This window comes from Triturus cristatus, chromosome 1_1 (genome assembly GCF_964204655.1).
Source record: "Triturus cristatus chromosome 1_1, aTriCri1.1, whole genome shotgun sequence".
NCBI lineage: Eukaryota > Metazoa > Chordata > Amphibia > Caudata > Salamandridae > Triturus > Triturus cristatus.
The window spans coordinates 35,120,843-35,134,321 of NC_140579.1; the positions used below are offsets into that span (position 1 = coordinate 35,120,843).

Below are 13,479 nucleotides of genomic sequence, written 5' to 3' on the forward strand. Positions count from 1 at the left end.
AAGTAGGTGATTTGTTTGATGCAAAGCCTGGTCTGGCTGCGGACAAGATTCCTTGTGCTAAACCATCCAAGTTACACCCAATTAATGCTCCCTTGATGCATAGTGGTGCAATGCGCTATTTGTGCTGAGAAAAGTGCACATTCCTGGCGCATGATAGTTTTTGCGATGGAATGTAAATACCCTTGCAAGAGTTTGCGCTGCTTTGCCTGACTTTGCCCCGAAGCAGACCCTTCATAAATGTGGTCCTAAGTTTCTGTAAAACATGCTAGACTGTCAAATTAGACAAATAAGTGTTTTTTTAATTACCAACATTTTTATGAGAGGTATTTAGACTACCACAATTGCTTTACCAGGGGGTCACTTGCAAGGTGGGGGCCATGGGCAATTGCCCACTCCTTAAAACGTCTCTGTTTCCAATCTACAGTGAAAAGGATGCTGTGGAGGGGTCAAGGGAGGGACAATGGTCTCAAGTCTGTCGTGACCTCAGCGTTCAAGGGATGCATGACGTAATTTTTGCTAACCCTGTGTTTTTGCTGAATAACGTCCATAAGAGTTGTGCAGCCATATGGAGCAGTATTTTTGTCCTCGTGTGACCATCCAGGAGAAACTGAGCGAGACGAGGAGCTTCTCAGGGGGCGGGGCAGTTGGCATCTCCGGTGTTTGCATCTGTGGTACTGGAGTTCAGTCCTGGAGAGAGGAAAAAAGGAGGGGGAGAGAGGGTACCAGAAAAGTGGTTTAGGTATCAGACCACAGTGGAGTAGTTTACAGACTGGAGCATCTACCCATGTTTGTCAAATGCCCATCCTACAAGCCCTGACTGTATTTTGAAACCTGTTGTTGGTTCAGGTTTAAGGCCCATAGTAAGTCAGACCTTTTGGAGAATGTAGTGTTTCTCAAATGCATTTGAAGTTTAGAATGTAAACATTAATTTGTATTTTGTGTCTGTGGGCTCTCCTAGCCAGACTGTCTGAGCTGGAGTTGCTGCACACTTAAAGAACCAGATTCCAGGATTAATGGACTTGGACATAAGCAGGTCTTCGTGGGAATTGCCCACTCAGTACAACGCACCATGAAAGTGGTCCAAAATTATCAAACGGAACTTAAGAACTGAAGAAGTCCAAACAGTCAAGAGTCCAAACACCAGTCCGGTTCTTCACGAGAAAGCACCTTAGTCGTGTTCTGCAATACACAGCTACCATAATAGATTCCTTAGCACTTCAAAAATGTGTAAATTAGCTTTTTCAAATGGAATAGATTCTTTAGTCTCTATGTATGTAGCTGAGTGCCCCCAGCCTCTCAAAGCCCCTTCATAATTCAACTTGAAAGCAGTCGCCCGAACCTCACAATATTATCCAATTGACTCCAACGGAACATATGATCCAAAACCCAAAGTTATCAAATGAATCATCAGTGCCCCATGATAAGGGTGTCTCCTCTTTGCTGCAACAACACAGACCTGCTCCATTCCAGTTATGATAGAGGTCCAGTCTACTGTTTTCAAGTTGAATTTGAAAGGAGAGCTAAGAAGTTGGATACAAATCAGCCCTGAAGAAGTGATTAGCTTCCATAAAAGGAATGGCCACGCCAATATTAAACATCAATATTACATCATCCAGGATGGATTATAGTTGCCTCTCTTGCACAGGATACGATACATGTATGTGAGTTGCTGGCGAAGTATTAATGCAACAAAAAAAACCCCACAAAAAATAGCAGGCATCATACGAGCCGGTGTTGATATACCAGTCAGAGATACGCTGTAAGATTTTTTTATTTTTTTATTTCTTTTTATTGTTAACAAAAAAGCACAGATTTCCTGATATTACAATCAAATTATCATAGTCAGTGATGTGGTATATACAGTTCAGCATTCATATAAAATCCTTCATGGCTCGAGTTAGCTAGTATGCTAGGGGTATGATTCTTCTGGGGATAACTGTGATGGTAACTCAGGTGGCACACATACATTTCCTCTATATTCGTTCCATTTCCCCCATATTTGCATCCATTTTCTAGAGCATCCCCTTGATACGTACACTGTTTTCTCTGTAAACATGCACCAAACCATATCGCCTTCCCACTCCCTCAATGTCGAGGCCGTCAGCACTCCCCACTTTCTTGCAATGTTCCTCTTGGCGACCATCAAACCTAGTGTCACCCATGTTTACTCTTTGCTACCCAAGTCCGTTGGTTCCCATATATTTAATAAACGCCGCTTGGCATCCGTTGTTATGGTCTCTCCAATGTTTCCCCCCCATACATGAGGTGACATCGCTCCGGTATCTACTAATATAAGGGCACTCCCATATAATATGAAAGAATGTGCCCTCTCGGCCCCATAATAGTCTACAGCTAGCCTCATCTCTATACCCCATCTTGACCAATGTTGGCCCTGTAACATAGATTCTGTGCAGTATTTTCAGCTGTACCAATTTTAGTTTAGAGAATATTGCCCCCTCCCTTGGGGATGTTAGCGCTTCCAGCCACTCCTCCTCCTCTTCTAATTCTGCTAAGTCACCTTCCTATTTTGCACGGAGTTGTGGAAGAGGGTCAGGTGAGTGATTTACCAGTTTTAAATATGTCGGGGAAATTGCCTTCTTGGGCATATATCTGCCCAGGAGCCTATCCTCGAGAGTAGAGGCCTCAGGAGGGGTTTCTCCTTTTGGAATCACCGCTTGTAGAGCATGCCGCACCTGCAGATATCATAACCCGTCCGTATCAGCTAATTTGTAATTCTGCTGGAGGGCTGTGAAGGGCACCACCCCTCCCTTTAACCAGAGGTCGCCCACCCAAGAGATTCCTATTATATCCCATTTATCAAATCCCTTAGTTCTCCAGAGAGCCCAGTTGTTCGGTATCCCATAGTGGGGTGGTTTGTGTTATAGTCTTTGCCATCCCATGCTCTTTTTGACTGAATGCCACACCTGTACAGTGTGTTTTGTGGGACCCGTGGGGTGACATTTCGTGGGCTTTGAATACAATGCCCGTGTGTGATTGCTACCAGGGAATAGCCATCTGCTTATGACATAACCCGGATCATTCTGGGGTCAATATATGCAGTGATTGATGGCCGCTAGTTGTGCCGCCCAGTAGTACTTTTTAATGTTTGGTAATCCAATTCCCATGTCATACCAGCCTTTCACAAGTTTTGGGAATTAAATTTGTGGCGGACCATTTCACCAAACTAATGTTCTCTGTGCAGTTTCCACCATTCTAAAGTACGATGTGGGGACAAGAGCAGGTGAGTTCTGAAGAATGTACAAAAAATGAGGCAGCGACATCATTTTAAAGAGCGTGGCTCTGCTCAAAAGCGACAGTGGAAGAGACTTCCAGTGTTCCACATCACAGCTCAGCTGCTGCAGCGGTGGTAACAAGTTAGATGCATAAAACAATTTGGGATCCTTAGTAATAAAGATTCCAAGATATTTAAACCCCCCATAGCTATCGTAATCTGATACTCTTTTGGCAGGATTGGTGGTCTTTCCTTTAATACAAAAATGAGTAATTAAGAAATAGAAAAAACAAACAAATACATCCCTTTTGATAAGTTGAACCGTGAGTTTTGGTTTTTTGAAACTAATGATTGTATGATGGCTCCAACCCCTCCACTCAAAACTTAAATGTATCAAATGAAGTTGATTAACTGAAAATTATCTGCAGGTGAGAATAGATGACCTGAGGTACAAAAAGAATAGAGCATTGATGGTCCAAGAGGCAAATGTTCATTGTTTTGCTTAACCGATTCCAGCCTCTTTGGTCCTTTCTTGGAACTGCCTGTGAGTGTAGGCACCACGCATACGAGGGATCTATGTGGAAAAAAAAGAAATTTCCAGAGGCTATCACCCTACTTACAATGGATCTCTGAAAAAACGCACATTTTGAGCCGCTTAACTATCTGATTCCTTAACATAAACTTTCCAAACATCATCTTACCCATACTTCCCCACCACTTCCAAAACACACGTCCTTAAGTTACCGGGAGGAAGAATTTGAGGAGCTTTTAAAAAGACCGTCCAGTATATAGGGAATACATCAACTAACCCACGACAACAGTCCGAATTAGGAAAAATAACCAGATTGAAGAAAAAACAAATCCGTACAGCTCTACATGGAGAAGTATTACTGGAACATCTAAGAGCAGGCACCATCCCTGTTGGCCTCCAGGACAAGAACATTTCGGTCATCTTTGTTGACCAACCAGTGTACCTGGGTGACTTCAGTCACATAGGAACGAAGTCTCCAGAGACTGGATGTTCCTATCTATCAAAACAGCTGAACGCATGAGCCAAAAAGAATTGGAACAAATTAGAGAGCTTGAAGAAGCCTTTTTGAGGGGATTGAAAACGCGAAGGCCACATTAACAAAGTTGGAAAAAGAAAACGCTACCCTCAAAAATAACACAGAGGATTACAAAAGAGATAAACTACAAAAACACATAGCAAATTTCAGTGAGATAAGAACCTACGCCTACCTGGAAAAAGAGTACTACAATCAACCGGCCAACACGAGGATATTATGAACCTTCGGGGGAAGAAGCAAAAGACAATTCACAACCTTCTCTGATTCTTCTTCATACTCGGATAGCTCAAACGACGCTGAACCTACAACAAGCACAAGGGGCAATCAACAAGTACATTTCTATCAGGGACCACAACCTCTTTTAGAAAGAGGCAATGGCCGCCCGGAGTACGAAACAGACCTTAACAGTGGTTCAACCACAATCCCAACCAGTACCAGGGAGAGATAACCACACGGAGGAACACCTACAGGTGGTAAGTACTGCACAAAGTCCGATTTACAACTTAACCAAGCACAAGCTCACGACTGAAGAAATTCAAGTCTTAACCAAAGGACTCTCCTTCATTCCGGCAAGTCTGCCAGACATGTGCCAAATGAAGTTGGAAATGATCCAGCTCTTTCGAAAAATGCGTCTCAAGTCCTTCTTCGCTGAAAGACCGTACAATCCGGAGAGAAGCTATTCAGGACTTAAAGACCGATCATCGTTCTTCTCTCCAACAGGTAGCATCCCAATAGAGCTACTCAGTTTTGAAAAAAAATGTGATGAGACCTTGACCTCCTAGACAACAAACAAAGGTAGACGAAATGGAATATGACTAGGAATGAAAAAGCGGCACTCAAACTCGAGAACAACGAGGACATCTGTCGGGAATGCGTACTGTACAGGGAGTTTCAGTGCTTGGGTAATTTATCAACATCCTAGAAGTTTCCATTTAAATCACATTGCAGTTAATAAATGTGTGAATAAGATCACATTGCAGTCAATACATGTGTAAATAGATGTACTATCAATCAGGAGTGAATGCATGCCTTTTGTATGACAAACTATGTTTTTATGTTCTTCGGTTTTATTCTTAAAGCATTGCTGTCACAATCCTAGTGGTGCTGCCAATGCTTGTTTTATTCTATTGGCAGCTGGGACTTCGTGTAATGAGAAATGCTGAAGCACGCAAGACTGTGGAGCATGACAGGTGCTAGACACGTGGAAATAGAACGTGGCTAGGCACGTTATGACACGCCGACAACGTCCTGTCAGTAGCTATAAATAGACGTTCCCTTCAGCACACGATGCTTGGCTTTTGTTTTCATCTCATCTGAAAGTGCATTTAAGCCTTTTTCCTCCTGCTGCCTGAGATCGGACTTTCCTGTTGCTGAGCCTTTTCAAGGACTCCAGACCTGTCAAGGTCAAGAATTCCAGCTGGTTTCTCTGAGGATACATTCAGGACTTCAAAGCTAAGTGAACATTTCTATTTTTTGTGAGTGACCTCCAAAACTAAAGTGAACACTTTTCTTTTAATCAGGATATCTGCTCAGTGCATTTGATTATTTGAACTACCACTTTTTGTGTTATTGAATGGATTGCTTTACTATTGTTTAGTTTCCCTGAAAAAATCTTCTTTCAGTGTTATTACTGCAGTACTTTTATGAGGACATCAACATTAATATTTCAGACTTCTGTTGACATTCAATTTTGATTATTTTGTTGGAACAATTGGAGCAGCAGAATTAACAATTATCTTCATGCGCCGAAGATAATGATCACAGTGGTCATTTGATATCTCCATGTTTTCCCACTATTCAGGTGAGAGAGTGTAGGAGTGAGGGCATATCATTACTTCCAAAGGAACTGTTATTTGCTTCATACATAATATATTTTGAGTCTTTTGATTTCAATTTTTATATTTAAAGCAATACCACAAGATGAGAGAACGAGTAACCAGTGTCTTACGCCTGTATTTGTAGAGGTAATTGAAGGGTGTGGAAGGACATATATAAACCTATGTATGCCGTATTATTATTGTTTGATTATAATCAATCCCTGTTTATTTCTAAGGTACTAGGCGCTACTCTCGCAGTCCCAGAGGTTCCATACTGCCTGGCCAGGTGACAGCAGAAGAGTAGCTGTGTCATTTTCTTTTCTCTCTCTCTCTTCCAAATCCCCTTCCCTCTTGGGAAACCTGCCAGGGCTCCTATCTATTTCGGTAGCCCTGAGAGGTGTTCTAAGAGGATTGGGAAATAGACATCGCCCCTGGAGGTGGTCCTGGATTTCAGGTGAGTGGCTGGACTCACATCTAACATAAAGCCAAGCCACAACATTCACGTCTGCCGGGGTGATGGATTGCCCGACTGAGAAGACCCCCTCCATACAGGAGTTGTCTAGAACCTTTATGGCTCTACAACAGGAAGTAACAGACATAAAACAGGAAAATCATACCTTGGAATACGAACTACAATGATACAAACCACGAGGTAATTCCTGGGATGATACCTCCGTCAAACCCAAACCAGTTATTCAACCTCCTCGCTTTCACTTTTCCCCAACTATCGCAGACATTTCTGGGGTTCAACAAGTGAATGTCACAGTTAATACACCTACGCCCGTTCCTTTAGCCCCTCCCGAATGCTTCTTTGGAGATCATGTAAACTACAATATTTTTATGAATCAATGCCAGTTACATTTTCTCTATCGCCCGTCTGCCTTCCCCAATGATACTGCATAGGTAGCATTCATTTTCTAATATCTTGGTTGCACAGCGGCTACGTGGTCAATTCCATTCGTGGAACGAAATGACATGATACTGCATGATTTTGATAGATTCAAAAAAACAATGCGCAAGTTATTCACTAAACACCAGTTCGTACAAGCAAGCGACAGCGAACTGTTGATTTTACGTCAGCGTAACAAGGACTTGCTATCCTATATTACATCCTTTCAGAGATTTATAGCCGAAACAGAATGGCCCGACGTAAAAAGAACGTCATTGTTCTATCGCAGTCTTCGGGATGAGCTAAAAGATGTGCTTGCCCAGATTGTGGATCCTCCCACTGATTGTGCAGAATTCAGTGATTTGGTGGTCACCGTCTTGGTGAACGAAGAGGTGAAAAAATGTGTGGAGAATTAACATGAGTAGTCCTAGTAAAACATGGAAAGAAAGAGGTTCCTGGTTCTAACTCTGCCTCTGATTCTACAGAACCTATGCATATCGGTAGCATCAGGGGACCTCTGTCCAAGGATGAAAAAGACCGAAGACGTTGCTTAATTCTTTACCTTTGTTGTGGTAGGTCCGGGCATTTCGCTCGAGAGTGTTCTTTCAAAAGATCACCTAAAAGGGTAATAGGTCTCACTGAAACGTTATCTTCTGTTTAGGACAATGACCAGTCGGGAAATCCGCTTGCCTGGTAAGGACCGAGGCCTCCTTATCGAGCATGTTCAACAATATGGCCTCTTGTCATTATTTGGCTAATACTACCACACCCACACCACGACATCAAACCTTGATTGTGACATTGCTTTTTGCCACCCAGATAAGGAAAGTTATTCCTATACTATTAAACTCAGGGGCTACAGGGAATTTCGTAGCCATGGGACTAGCAAAGACTCTTAATATACCTATTGTCCAAAAGGCTATTCCTGAACTACTACGGGCTGTTGACGGGTCTGAAATGTCTTGCGGCTTAATTTTTCATCACACAGAACCATTGACTATGATTTGTGCTGATGGACATTCCAAATGGATCCAGTTTGACCTTTTTGACACCCCTGTCTTCGGAGCCATATTGGGAATTCCATGGCTTCAATTACATAATCCCAAGATTGACTGGACTAAACACACGGTCACATTAGTTTCCCCACATTGCTGGCATGCTTGCTATACAAAAAGACAACAACCCACCACCCCGTTACATTGTGCTTCGACGCTTGGAGCTATGGAATCGGAGACTAAGAAGTCTGAATCAATCACTCTACCAACATTATATGACGATTTCCATGATGTTTTCTCGGAAAAACAGGCTACCCAATTACCACCCCATCTGTCTTACGACTGCCGCATCGATTTACTCCCTGGAGCAACTTTGCCATGTAGTCAGGTGGATGCCCTATCTGAACCAGGAACTTGTTATTTACGAGAATACCTGGATGATTTATTAATGAAAGGCTTTATAAGACATTCCACATCTCCTGTTAGTTCGCCGCTCTTCTTTGTGCCAAAGAAGAATCATGAACTTTGCTTCTGTATAGATTACCGTGCAGCGAACCAGGTCACAATCAAAACAAGTATCCCCCACCCCTAATTTTGGTGTTATTGGACTAGGTGCGCAATTCAACCATTTTTACGAAATTAGATCTTCGTTGTGCATATCACCTTATACGAGTACAAAATGGGGATGAATGGAAGACGGCCTTTTGGACCAAGTTTGGTCTCTTTGAATATACAGTGATGCCCTTCAAATTGTGCAATGCTCCTGCAGCATTCCAATTCTTCATCAACGAAGAGTTGCAGGACTTCTTGGACGTCTTTGTAATTGTTTACATAGATGACATCCTCATTTATTCATCTTCAACCGAGGAACACGCAGGGCATGTTCGGGCCTTCTTACAGCGCATGCGAGAACATAATCTATTCGTCAAATTAGACAAATGCATTTTCCATGCCACCAGTATTGAATTCCTGGGGTATGTGATCTCACCCAATGGTATTGCTATGGATCAAACTAAAGTGCAAGCTATACTGAGATGGGAAACTCCAGGATCCTTCAAAGACATCCAGCGATTCCTGGGTTTTGCTAATTTTTATCTGCGTTTCATTCCCAATTTTCCACTACTGTTTCGCCAATTACCCATCTGTTAAAAAAAGGGGTGAAGATATCTCAAGCCAGGAGATGTCATGGAGCTGTTACCTAGTTACTGGAAGTATGACATGGGGAGGTTCTAAAGGGACAGTTGAGGAGAGCCATTGGAGATAAAGGAAGATGCTCTCTGCTGGGATGCTGTTTTATTAATAAACCTACAAGAAAACTTCAAAGAAACCTGTGAAGGCTCTTCTTTTCATGGCGACGAGCTGCACAAGGAGCAGAAATCAGCATCTCATCCTTGGATTCACAAAAGAAGATTAAGGCAAGATCAAAACAGATTGAAACTACTTAATGAAGTAAATACTACTTTCAATAAATAATATAAATAAGACTATTCTCTTAAAAGAATAATTTTAAAGAGCAAGTTTATGAATAACTATCCACGCCTATATTTATAAGTGCATGGTTTTGAACATTGATCACTTTGGGACGCACTGCTTAAAAGAAACCAGATGATCATCATTCAATATTTTTCCTTGTAATGCATCTGACTGTTAAGCAGTTCCAAGTGAAAATATCCGTGTATGCCATAAGTGTAAACTGCATATTTAAAAGGATCAATGTTCCGCGCTGCTTGAAATGAACCACATGAATGTCATTTGCCTTTGTTCACCAGCTGGCATAAATATCTGCTCGTAGACATTAATTAGTTAGAGTGTTTAATTCCAAGCATTTCCAAGAAGCGCTCGAAAAAAAAACGATCAATTTCTAAGTAAACATCAACACGTTGTCGTGAAGTGCATACTTGAAAGGATCCACGTTCAAAATAAATATCAGCGTGTAGATGTCAATTGTTTAGACTATTTAATTTCAAGCATTTCCTGTGAAGCGCTCAACCAAAACCGAGTAAATACTAGCACGTATGCAGAGAAAGCTTCAACAATCCAAAGTGTTTACTTTCAAGCATTTCTGGCTGCATCACGCTGCCTTCATGCTCGAATGCTCGAATTAAATGAACAATGCCGCCTTGTCTGCCCTTCACGCTCGAGTGCTCCAACTAAGTGATTAATGCCGTCCCTTCACAGTTAACTGCGCAAGCTAAATAAACAATGCCGCATTTCGCCTGAAAGCTAAATATAGAACAAATCCACATTCAAATTGACAGAATAAAAGCCAAAATAACACGTGTTTAAATATATAAGAATAATTTCTTCAACAAAGGACCATACCTCAATGTACTTCACCAATTGCCTTCTCTATGGTCCAAATGAAGTAGAGTGGCAGTGCAAGCAACACTGAAAAAGGACTTTTGATACAACAGATACAGTAACAGACAACAGAAAACAGACAAATCCATAGGGATTTTTAGGAAATTATTTACACTGACAATAATTTGTCTTATAGTTTTTTTATTTTTTTTTATTTCTAACTTTTCCTTCTTTACAGGTACCATGTCTGATCTAGCCATGTCATCCCCTCCACCTTTCTTATCATCACCAGGAGAGCCATCTATACCTTGGCTACAATGGAAAAAATTGTTTATAACTTATCTTTTAGCCATTGGTGGAGACAAATATGGGCCAGTCAGACGCCAAGCTATTCTTTTACATTATTTAGGTGTCGAAGGTAAGAGAGTGTATGAAGAAATACCTGAAATCTCTTTAGGAATGGGGGATGGTCAACCTAGCAATATATATGCTATGTCGCTGCAAATGTTAGAATCACATTTCACACCAAAAATTTATGTTTGCTTGAACGACATACATTTTTTACAAGAAATCAAAAAGAAGGTGAAGATATCAAATCTTATGTAGCTACGTTAAGGGTATTGGCCATAACATGCAAGTTAGAACAACTAAATGATTCTTTAATAAGAGATCAAATTGTACGATGCACCAATAATAGAAAAATAAGAGAAAAATTACTAATGAAGGAGTATACCTTAGATGAAGCAATACAAATTGCTAAAGGTATGGAGCATACTGTCATATAGATAAAAGAAATGGAAGGACCTGTTAGCAATTTTAAACAAGAAAAAGTTGAATTTATTGAAAGAAAAGAGAGAAGGATGGAAGTAAAGGTCAATAGTGCTATCAAAAAACCTCCACCTCTGCTTGAAAAAAGCAATTTCCAGTCAAGAGAAATTAAATGTTTTAGGTGTGGCGCTCCCGGACATATAGCTACAAGTCTTAATTGTATGGCAAGAGGAACGCTATGTAGAAATTGTGGGAAGAGAGGCCATTTTGCAAAAATGTGTCGCACAAAAGGGTTTGGAAATAACAAGATCCAAGAAGTTGAAGATATTTGTGAATATGTTGATGATATTTTACTAATGGTTGATGGAGAACAAAAGGTACTAGAAATAAAAGAAAACCATGAGGGACATGTGTCTAATGTAAAAATGGAGAGTACAGATAAGCTAGAAAAGCCACATTGCAATGTTTTGATTGATGAAAAAGAAATAAGAGTGCTGGCTGATTCGGGAAGCTTATATACCCTGATATCGAAAAAGTCTTTTGAAAGTAATTGGCCCAAGGGGAGTGGTCCTGTCATGCAAAACCCTGATATACGCGCAGTAGGTTATGCAGGGAAAAGGATTGGAATTCTAAATATGGCTTGGATGGCTTTGAAATTTAAGGGTGAGGCAGTTAGGGGCAGAATAGATATCACAGATTATGGATCAGATCTTCTAGGATGGCGTCATCAGAAGGATCTAAATATCATCATCGATCCCAGGAACCAGTTATGGTACTAGAAAAATGTAAGGTCCAAAATGTAAATGATGATGTTAACATTTTTGGGAAATATCCTAATGTTTTTAATTCTAGATTAGGACTATTGAGGGGTTTTGCACACAAAATTATTTTGAAAGAGAATGCCAAATCTGTTGTCCATAAGGTGAGAAATGTCCCAAACCTCATGTTAGAACCTTTGCGTCAAGAAATAGATAATTTGTTGAAGCAAGGGATCATAGAACCAATTGAGGCTTCTGATTGGTTGGCTCCGATTGTGATTGCCCCTAAAGATGGAAAAAAACTTCGTCTTTGCATAGATTTACGAGATCTTAACAAAAACATTTGGGTAGACAGGGAACCCTTGCCTAATATATCGGAAATGTTGTCAACAATGAGTGAGGGCAGGATTTTTAGTGTCCTCAATATGTCTGCCGCTTACCATCAGATTAATTTGCATGAGTCATCTAGGCATTTAACTTCCTTTGCTACACCGTTTGGTGCGTACAGGTACAAGAGGATGCCCTTTGGTTTGGCGTCAGCTTCAGCCGTCTTTCAAAGGGCAATGAAGAACATTTTTGGAGATATGAAGAAGATTTGGTGTTTCCAAGATGATATTTTGATTGCAGGGAATGATTTGTTAGATCATGATAAGTTGTTCGACGAAGTGATGAAAAGGTTAGAAAAACATAATCTGACGATCAAACGAGAAAAATGTCAATTGAGAAAGGAAAAGGTTGAATATCTGGGGCATGAAGTGAGTTCAGAGGGAATACGACCTAAGAAAAGTATTGTTAATGCTATTACAATGGCTCCTGAACCAACTAATAAAGATGAGCTTAGATCCTTTTTAGGATTAGCGGAGTATTGTTCAAAGTATGTAAATAGTTTCACTGAGATTGTTGAACCATTAAGAGAAATTATGAAGAAGAATGTTCTTTTTGAATGGTCAAAAAGTTGTAAAGAAAGTTTTGATCTTATAAAAAGGAAGATATCTGAAGCGCCTACTTTAGGACATTTTGATGTGAGTGCTAAAACCTTTTTACCTACAGATGCAAGTGGAGTTGGTGTTAGAGCAGTGTTATCTCAAATTATCGGTGGGGAGGAGCGGATCATTGGTTTTGCATCAAGAAGATTACAAGGCGCTGAAAGATCATATTCAGTAATTGAAAGAGAAGCCTTGGCGTGTTGTTGGGTGATGTGCCATTTCAAGTTTTACCTGTGGGGTCTCCCTTTCAAAATACGGACTGATCATAAACCATTGTTGTATATCTTCAAGGGTGGAAGAGGATTAGAAGGGAGTATAACCCCAAGAATTTCTAGATGGCTATTGTCTGTCTTAGAATTTAATTATGAGATCGAATATGTTAAAGGAGAAAAGAATGTAGTTGCTGATTACTTATCAAGAATGCCTCTTGATGTAAAGTTTGATGAGATTTGTGTGAACACAAATACTGATTTTATTAGTAAAATTGATGTTGTTGCTTTATCACCTGAAGAATGGAGCAAAGCCATGGAAAATGATCCTGTATTAAGGTAGAAGGTAAAATTATTAGTGGTTGGAATTTTGAAGATTGCAAAGATTTGGAACTTGTGGAATTTTTCAAGATTAGAGAAGAGTTAAGCCTAAGTAATGGGAATGTTATGAGAAGAT

At 40.5% G+C, this 13,479-nt stretch overlaps 1 long non-coding RNA gene across 1 annotated transcript in view; it reads right to left on the reverse strand.

Moving 5' to 3' along the window:
- Window positions 1–347: 347 nt before the first annotated feature.
- Window positions 348–13,479, reverse strand: part of LOC146869263 (uncharacterized) — a 39,625-nt gene continuing 26,493 nt past the window's right edge. The window contains exon 3 of the long non-coding RNA XR_014981371.1: window positions 348–687. This is a non-coding gene — a long non-coding RNA (uncharacterized LOC146869263). The remainder of the gene's footprint in view (window positions 688–13,479) is intronic.